Source organism: Theobroma umbraticum, unplaced genomic scaffold (genome assembly GCF_002168275.2).
Source record: "Theobroma umbraticum cultivar Fairchild unplaced genomic scaffold, ASM216827v3 scaffold_146.0, whole genome shotgun sequence".
Taxonomy (NCBI): domain Eukaryota; kingdom Viridiplantae; phylum Streptophyta; class Magnoliopsida; order Malvales; family Malvaceae; genus Theobroma; species Theobroma umbraticum.
This window is the reverse complement of record NW_018397265.1, coordinates 2,900,958-2,908,611: the sequence shown is the minus strand read 5'-3', so window position 1 is coordinate 2,908,611 and position 7,654 is coordinate 2,900,958. Positions and strand designations below refer to the sequence as shown.

The following is a 7,654-nucleotide window of genomic DNA, read 5'->3' as shown; positions in this document are numbered from 1 at the left end:
GAATCCAAGGTTTGATAATGGAGTTTGAAGGTCTTGGAAGATGTGAAATTTGAGAGAAAATGGGTGGAAGAACAAACATATGAAAAAAAAATGAGTGTGTCTTGGGTTTTAGGGAGTTTAAGCCTGTTTAAGCTGGTCGGATGCCATTGGGTGGACTACAGAGGGGTTGGGGTCAACCCTAGACCAGAATGTTATCACTTCCCTTGTTTTTACTTCACAAGGTCGATCCTTTATGCACTGGGTTGACTTTTTAAGTATTCACTTGTAAAAATTATCCCTTTTTAAGCCTAATTCCATCCCAATTCCTTTCCACAACCTCCATGATCTTTGATTCTGAAATGTCAAGGATCAAATCAAGATTCTTTGGCTAGTCTTTGAATTTCATAAGCTCACCAAGTTAATCATCTAATTTATCTAAGTAATGGAAAGTACGAGTTTCACATATAAACATCTTGTGTGCATACATTTAATTCTACTGATAATAATGCTAATTTTGAAAATTCATCATTTCTTGATCATATTCCTAATCAATTGTTCATAGCCATTCATTGAGAAACTTTTATTCCATTTTGTTAATATGAAAATAGCTCTAATTTTTTGAATTCTATTATTGACATAGCTTTGCATAATTTTGTTTCTCCTCTATCTTTTTTTATTGATTCCATTAATGATCATATGTCACCGAATCCTTCATTTCCTAGAAAAAATAGTAAAAGCAAACATATTCCAGATACTTAGAAGCCTATCATAGTAACCTTCTTTCTAAAACAAATCAAGTCACCTTTCATCCTATACCCTTCTTCTAGTCCATTTTTAACACATAAGACCTTTGCAACTACACTTTCCTAAGTCCAAGAACTTGAAAATTATCATCAAGTTGTCCACTATTGGAAAGATGCCATGAAAGCTTAATTGGAAGCCTTAATGGGACAAGGAGTGCTATGGCCTTACCTTCAGGTTTCCGCTTTATAAGTTCAAGTGGGGTTTTAAGTTGAAAATACATACAGATGGTAGAATTGAAAGATATAAAGCTAGACTAGTAACAAAAAGATATAGTCAAATGAATGGATTTGACTATCAAGAGACCTTTAGTCAAAAACAAAAAAAAGATATAGTCAAAAAGAAGGTTTCTATCACAACATAATCTTAAACGGTGACATTGAAGAAATAATCAATATGGATCTACCTCAACTATATCAAGTTAAGAGGGAGTATGCTCCTAGTTCTAAGCTAGTTTATATGCTTCACAAATCATAATATGGTCTAAAACAAGCTTCTAGACAACGAAATAGTAAGTTTCCAAAGTCTTTGTTGAGATATGGATTTAATTAGTGATGGAGAGCTTGTGGCTTTGCTAGTGTTTATGGCTGATATTGTTATTGGTAGTTCATTTGTTCAAGTGGCAAAAAAGGTGAAGAATTATTTGAGTTCTCAATTTAAAATAAAGGACCTTGGTGGTTTCAAATACTTTCTTGGCCTTCAAATTGCTAAATCAACAATGGCTATTTTTGTCTACCAAAGAGAGTATACATTAGACTTATTAAAAGAACATGGTTTGCTTGGATCAAAACCAAACTCTACTCCTATTCACAACAATCACAAGCTTTGTCAATAAAGTGATGATGATGTGTTAGCAAACTCTACAAAATATAGACGGTTAATAGGTAAGTTGTTACATTTGACCTTCAAAAGGTCTGATATAGCTTATGTTGTCCATATCTTATCATAATACATGGATAAGCCTAATCAGGGTCACCTAATTGCAGCCTATAAAGTGTTGAAATATTTGAAAGGTGCTCCTGGACAAGGTATTTTGTTGGCTTCAGATTCAAAATTGTGTGCAGAAGCCTATGCGAATAGTGATTAGGCAAGCTACCCTATTACTAGAAGATCTGTTATTGGATTTAGTATTTTTCTTGGTTAATCACTAGTTAGTTGGAAATCGAAGAAGCAAACAGTTGTGTCAAGGTGTTCAACTGAATCAAAATATAAGTCAATGACCTTTACTTGGTGTGAAATAGTTTGGTTGCTGTTCTTATTAAATGATTTTGATACTAAGCATGGTGGAGCAGTGGAACTATTTTCTGATAATCAACCTGCATTGCATATCTATAAAAGACCTATCTTCTATGAAACGATTAAACGGGTTGAGCTAGATTGTCATTTTATTAAAGAGAAAGTTCAAGTTTGAGTCATAGTGCCAAAGCATGTTTAAATAGCGCTTCACAAATTGTAGATGTTTTCGCAAAAGCTTTGAATCCAGGACAATTAAAAAATTTATTAACCCATATATGAGCATTTTAAACATCCATACTCATCTTGAAGGGCAATATCAAAAGAATAATGGGGAAAAGAAAAAGCAAAATTGATTTTCCAGAATGCAAAGAAATGCCCAAAAAATGAAGAACAGTAGCTTTGATGTTTTTACTTATGTCTCGATTGTAATAGAAGTGTTAGTGTGTCATGTGACTAGCAGGTGAGTCATTTAAAATAATGGGTCCTGTAGTAATTTTCTTAACCCTTATGCCCCTTCATTAGTTAGTATATTTTGACTTCTGATTGATAAGTAACTGCAACAGTAGTTAGCCTTTCTCCTATAAAACCCAGGAGGGAAAATAACAAGAACTAATTCCAATTTCCCGAATTGATCGATTCTCTCAAATTAACATTTGTATATGAAGATAGTACTTTGAGCTTCCTGAAAAGGTGCAGAATAGGTCAAGTTTATGCCCGTAAAAGCTTTTATTAAATTAATTTCAAAGCTTTTGACTTGAAAGATCAAGATTGTAGAGCTGATATTTTTGGGTGCACCATTCCCTTGATATGCGTCAGCGATATAAAATCACAACGTTTCATGGAATCTCAATAATCCTATATTAAGAATAATCTTTAGATTATTAAAGTTATCAATTAATCCTTATATATTTGGGGTGAAATTTAGTCACACTTAATTCCTATTTAAGTAGCAAAAATTTACTATTTGAGATAAATTCTGTTATCTGCTATGTTTTAACGACAAAAGCAAGTAATCATTCACCCTTACCTCTTGTTCGTACCCTTTCACAGTTCACATTCATGGTTTGGAAATTTCCTCTGCCCCAAAGTAAAACAAAAAGATGAATAACCAATTCACAAGATATATCCAGAATTAATTCGAAGAATCTCCTCCGATGAAACCTCTACGATTCTCTCTTGGCATAGAGGAGGGAAGTACGGAAAGCACCGCCACGCAAATGAATCCAATGAGCAGAAGACTGGTGGCAAAATTCCCCTTGTCAAGGAATTTACTTGCCTCTGATTTCAGATTCTCTGCTTCAGGAACTCCAAGAACTATTAGGCTATCGAGAAGGCCACTAAGAAATTTCTTCAACTCCATGCTATATGCAAAACCGGCACCAACTCCAGCAGCCAACAGGTTGCTAATTATCTGCCATAATGCGCAAGCATAGCCAAAGGGTCAAGTCAAAATCTTTTATACGATTATTGTTTCTTTTAACGTAGTTTATGCCATGCAATGGTTGGGACCTTATCAGCATAAAAATCAAAGTTGAGCAAAAGTTCTGGGTGTATCATCCTCTTCGCCCAGCAAACGTGGTAGATGGCGAAAGGTATCTGCAATAGTGTAAACAATACCCCAATAGCAGCAGCTGAAAACACATACCTGAAGGTTACCCCATGTTATTAGACTACACAATAATAAGGGTAACTGGAGGTTTCAAATTAAAGATCATGTAACATTTATCAATTGATGACAACAGCTAATAAATGAATATATGTATACTATATATGAAAGAAGATTGAGAAATCATAGATTGATTTATAGAATTTCATGTACACTAGCAGAAATATGGATTAGTCTCTCTCACCTGTACGTAGTTATATCCTTGAAAGTTATTTTGTGATCTTCACCGAATATGAAACTGTTTGTAACCAATCTCACTAGTGAACCCAGTAAAGATAAGAGTGCGAAGATTCTCAACGCAAGGGTCGTAGAGCTAACCACAGCTTTGACAGCCATCAAACTGATTGTGTAAGTCCTTTTTCATAAATTATAGGCAATCATCGGCATATACTCCCACTTTAAGCTACGAGCTTTACGTTTTATTGTGGCTGCAATTTCATATTCCAAGAATGCTTTGACAAAATTTCGGAAGCTAAAAGTTGGTATCAAAGTGGCAACAAAAAAGAAATGTGCTTTATTCCTTTTCCTAACTTATCCTCGCTAGTCTCCAAATGAAATAAGTTAAAGTCAGTGCGATTTATAGTACACTTATAACTCCAAGTGTCAAAATAGTAAATAGCCAAATGTTATCCATTCCAATGCCCAATGTCAAACATTGAATCCACCCAAATTCCTTTACTATTAGGTTACTGATTATTGATATATACTTTGTTGTACACAAAATTGACAGAAAAATATAGTACACAAAATTCTTAATATTTTATTTTTCTTTAGAAAGACTTCAAAAGTTCTTGGCTTTGTCATGTTTCAGAATATCAAATTATCAATTGCATATTATTTTACAAGGTATTAAAATAAATGAATCAAAGTAAATTTTCATTAATACTTTTGTTTTCATAGAGTATAAAATTGAACATTTAGTTAACGAGACCAAGTAAACAAAAACATTATATGTAGTATGACAATTATACAAGCTATCTATTTGAGGTACAATTTGGACCCAACAGCTCCCAAGGACATCCAGATATCCGGGTTATATCTACATGTGGATTGAGTTATGGAATTCAATGCTGAGCCTTGTGAGATTATGGAATAAGAAAATGCATTTTAAACGCTAAAATGTATATGACATGGGTTATGTGGAGAAAATGAGATTGGTTATGATAGCATCAATGAGTCAAAACAATCGGAGGATGACTGATTGATATATTTATGTATCTGATGTGGTATGAGATTGATAGTATGATGTCACTTGAGAATATGTGAAACAGAACAATTTGTGGAAATAGTTTTATAAGTTGGACACCTTGAGGAAATATGAAAACGTTCACACTGTAAGTACTACCCATAGAATATTAGAGCTCAAGGAGCTGTGTTGTAAGGAACTTATGTTGATGTGACAGTAGGTATTATTGTTGGGCAAGGATGGTGAAGTCCCGTCTACTATTCTCACCTATGTCAACCATGGTCACAGAGATGGTGGTGTAGTTCCCGCATATAACTACCATGGGATAAAGAGTTTAAAGAGCTATACATATACCTAAGAGCTTGTGAAGCCTTAGTAGTGAATGATGAAATGTTTTTAAGTGCAATTGTTTGCTGAAAATGAAATTGTTTTTGTTGTGATATTTGTATGGTACACAATGATATAGGTAAGCATTAAAATCTAGTAAATGTCATGCAAGAGTTGCGGGAGCAAACATTTGACATTTATAACCCGATAATGCTTGGGTCATGGTATGCTTGTGGAAGCACGGAACAAATCTTGAACATTTTAATCATAAGTTGCTTAATGTAGTGGTGGTGTTCATATTAGGACACTCTTAGATTTTGACTATATGTTTAGGTTATGAAGAAAGTTTCTCCTACATGCTCTGCTTGATTTGACTAACACAAGTGGAAGAATGCTTGACTAGATAGTTCAAGGGTTGGATTGGGATGCACTCGTATTAAATATGAGGATCTGGTGGTTAACAAGTTGGTATTGAATTTTCAATATAAAATCTCAGAGGAAAGATTAAGAAAGAAATATGTGGAAAAGAAGAGCACAATAGAACAAGCTTTCTGGAAAAAATGAAATTTCCTCTCACAGTTTCAAAGTTCTTTCCAATATTTATACAAGGATTTTCAAATCAAAGTTTAACCGAGCTTAGATCTAGCCTCGATAAACATAACACTAGGAAATAGGATTTGAAATCTATCAAGAAAATGAACCAGCATCGATTCTTGGGAAAGATTCAACGGTAACTAAAACAGAAACTTGAAACATATAACGGACTCCTCACCAAAACGACTTCCTATAGTGCGTTTCAAGAACCTAACACTAACAAACAATTAAAGCACAAACTACACCATTTTGACATCTACTAGAATCTCCTTTAAACTTCAAGTATTGTTGACTCCAGCCACATAACAGCTACTTCAGCTACTCAGCTACTTAGCTACTAGAGAAAGAGATTACTCTTTCAACACTCCGCCATAATCTTTGATATGGAAAACTCCGAGAAGTGCTCTCAAGTACTCAAACTTTTCTTTGCTCAGATTCTTTGTAACAATATTAGCTAGCTACTCATCAGTATGGCAATACTGAAGATCAATCTCATTATCTTTGACAACGTCCCTTAATGAATGGTACTTGACCTTAATATGCTTGGTCCTTCCATGTTGAATAGGATTCCTTGCAATAGCCATTGCAGACAGACTGTCAACACAAATTACTCTCCCTGTAGTTTGCTTAAACCCCAAATCATCCATTACCTTCCTCAGACAAATACCCTAATTAAAAGTTGTTGCATAAGCAATATATTCTGCTTCAGCAGAAAATTGTGCAACAACCTCTTACTTCTTTGAATTCCAAGTGAACATAGCACTCCTAAAAAAGAAAATAAAATCCGCTTATGCTTTTTATGTCATTTACAGAACCAACCCAATCACTGTCGCAATACCCTATCAACTGACTGCTTTTTTCTTCTTGTACACCAAGTAAAAGTTCAAAGTACCTTGAATATACCTCAAGATTCTTTTTACACTAGTAAAATGAAAAATAGAAGGATCTTGCATAAATCTGGACATCAAACAGGTAGCAAACATTATGTCAGGTCGAGTAATAGATAAGTAACATAATGAACCTATAATCCTTCTGTAGATCTGACCATTAGCTTTTGAACCACCATTTTCTTTGCTAAACTTAGTACCAGATGACAAAAAAGTGCCTATTGACTTGCAAAAACTCATCTGAAACCTTTTCAGCAAATCCTTTGCATACTTAGTTTCATGCAAAGACACCTGATCCTTGGCTTGTACAACTTCCATCCCCAAAAAATAACTCATCAAACCTAAATCAGTCATTTCAAACTCAAACATAATTTGAGACTTGAACTCTGCTAGGTGATGGTTATTAGGACTAGTTATTAGAAAATCATCCACATAAAGTGCCACAATAAGTAACACATATCCTTCACTACATTTCATATACAAGGATGACTCACTAACACTCCTTTGAAAACCCTTTTTCTTGAAATGTTCATTCACCCTTTCATTCCAAGCCCTCGGTGCCTGTTTAAGGCCATACAGAGCTTTAACAAGCTTACAAATCTTATCCTTTGATCCCTTATCCACATAACCTTCTGATTGCTCAACATAAATGTCTTCTATTAGGACTCCATTCAAGAATGCAGACATGACATCTAGATGATAAATTCTCTATCCCTTCTTAGCTACCAAGGCTACAATCATTCTGTTTGTATCATGTCTAGCCACACGTGAGAGTGTTTGATTATAATCCACTCCATATACCTGTGCATACCCTTTAACTACTAATCTTGCTTTACACTTATTAATTGACCCATCTGAATTCAGCTTAGTTTTGAAAATCCACTTTAGTCCAATAACATGCCAGTTATCTGGTCTATCAACAAAAACCTAGGTATTGTTTTTCTCAATCATCTTCATTTCTGCATTAATAGCTTTCTT

General features: G+C 34.3%; 1 pseudogene; it reads right to left on the bottom strand.

Moving 5' to 3' along the window:
* Positions 1–3,148: 3,148 nt before the first annotated feature.
* LOC110422792 (CASP-like protein 4D1 pseudogene) lies at positions 3,149–4,018 on the bottom strand (annotated as a pseudogene).
* Between the last annotated feature and the right edge of the window lie 3,636 nt (positions 4,019–7,654).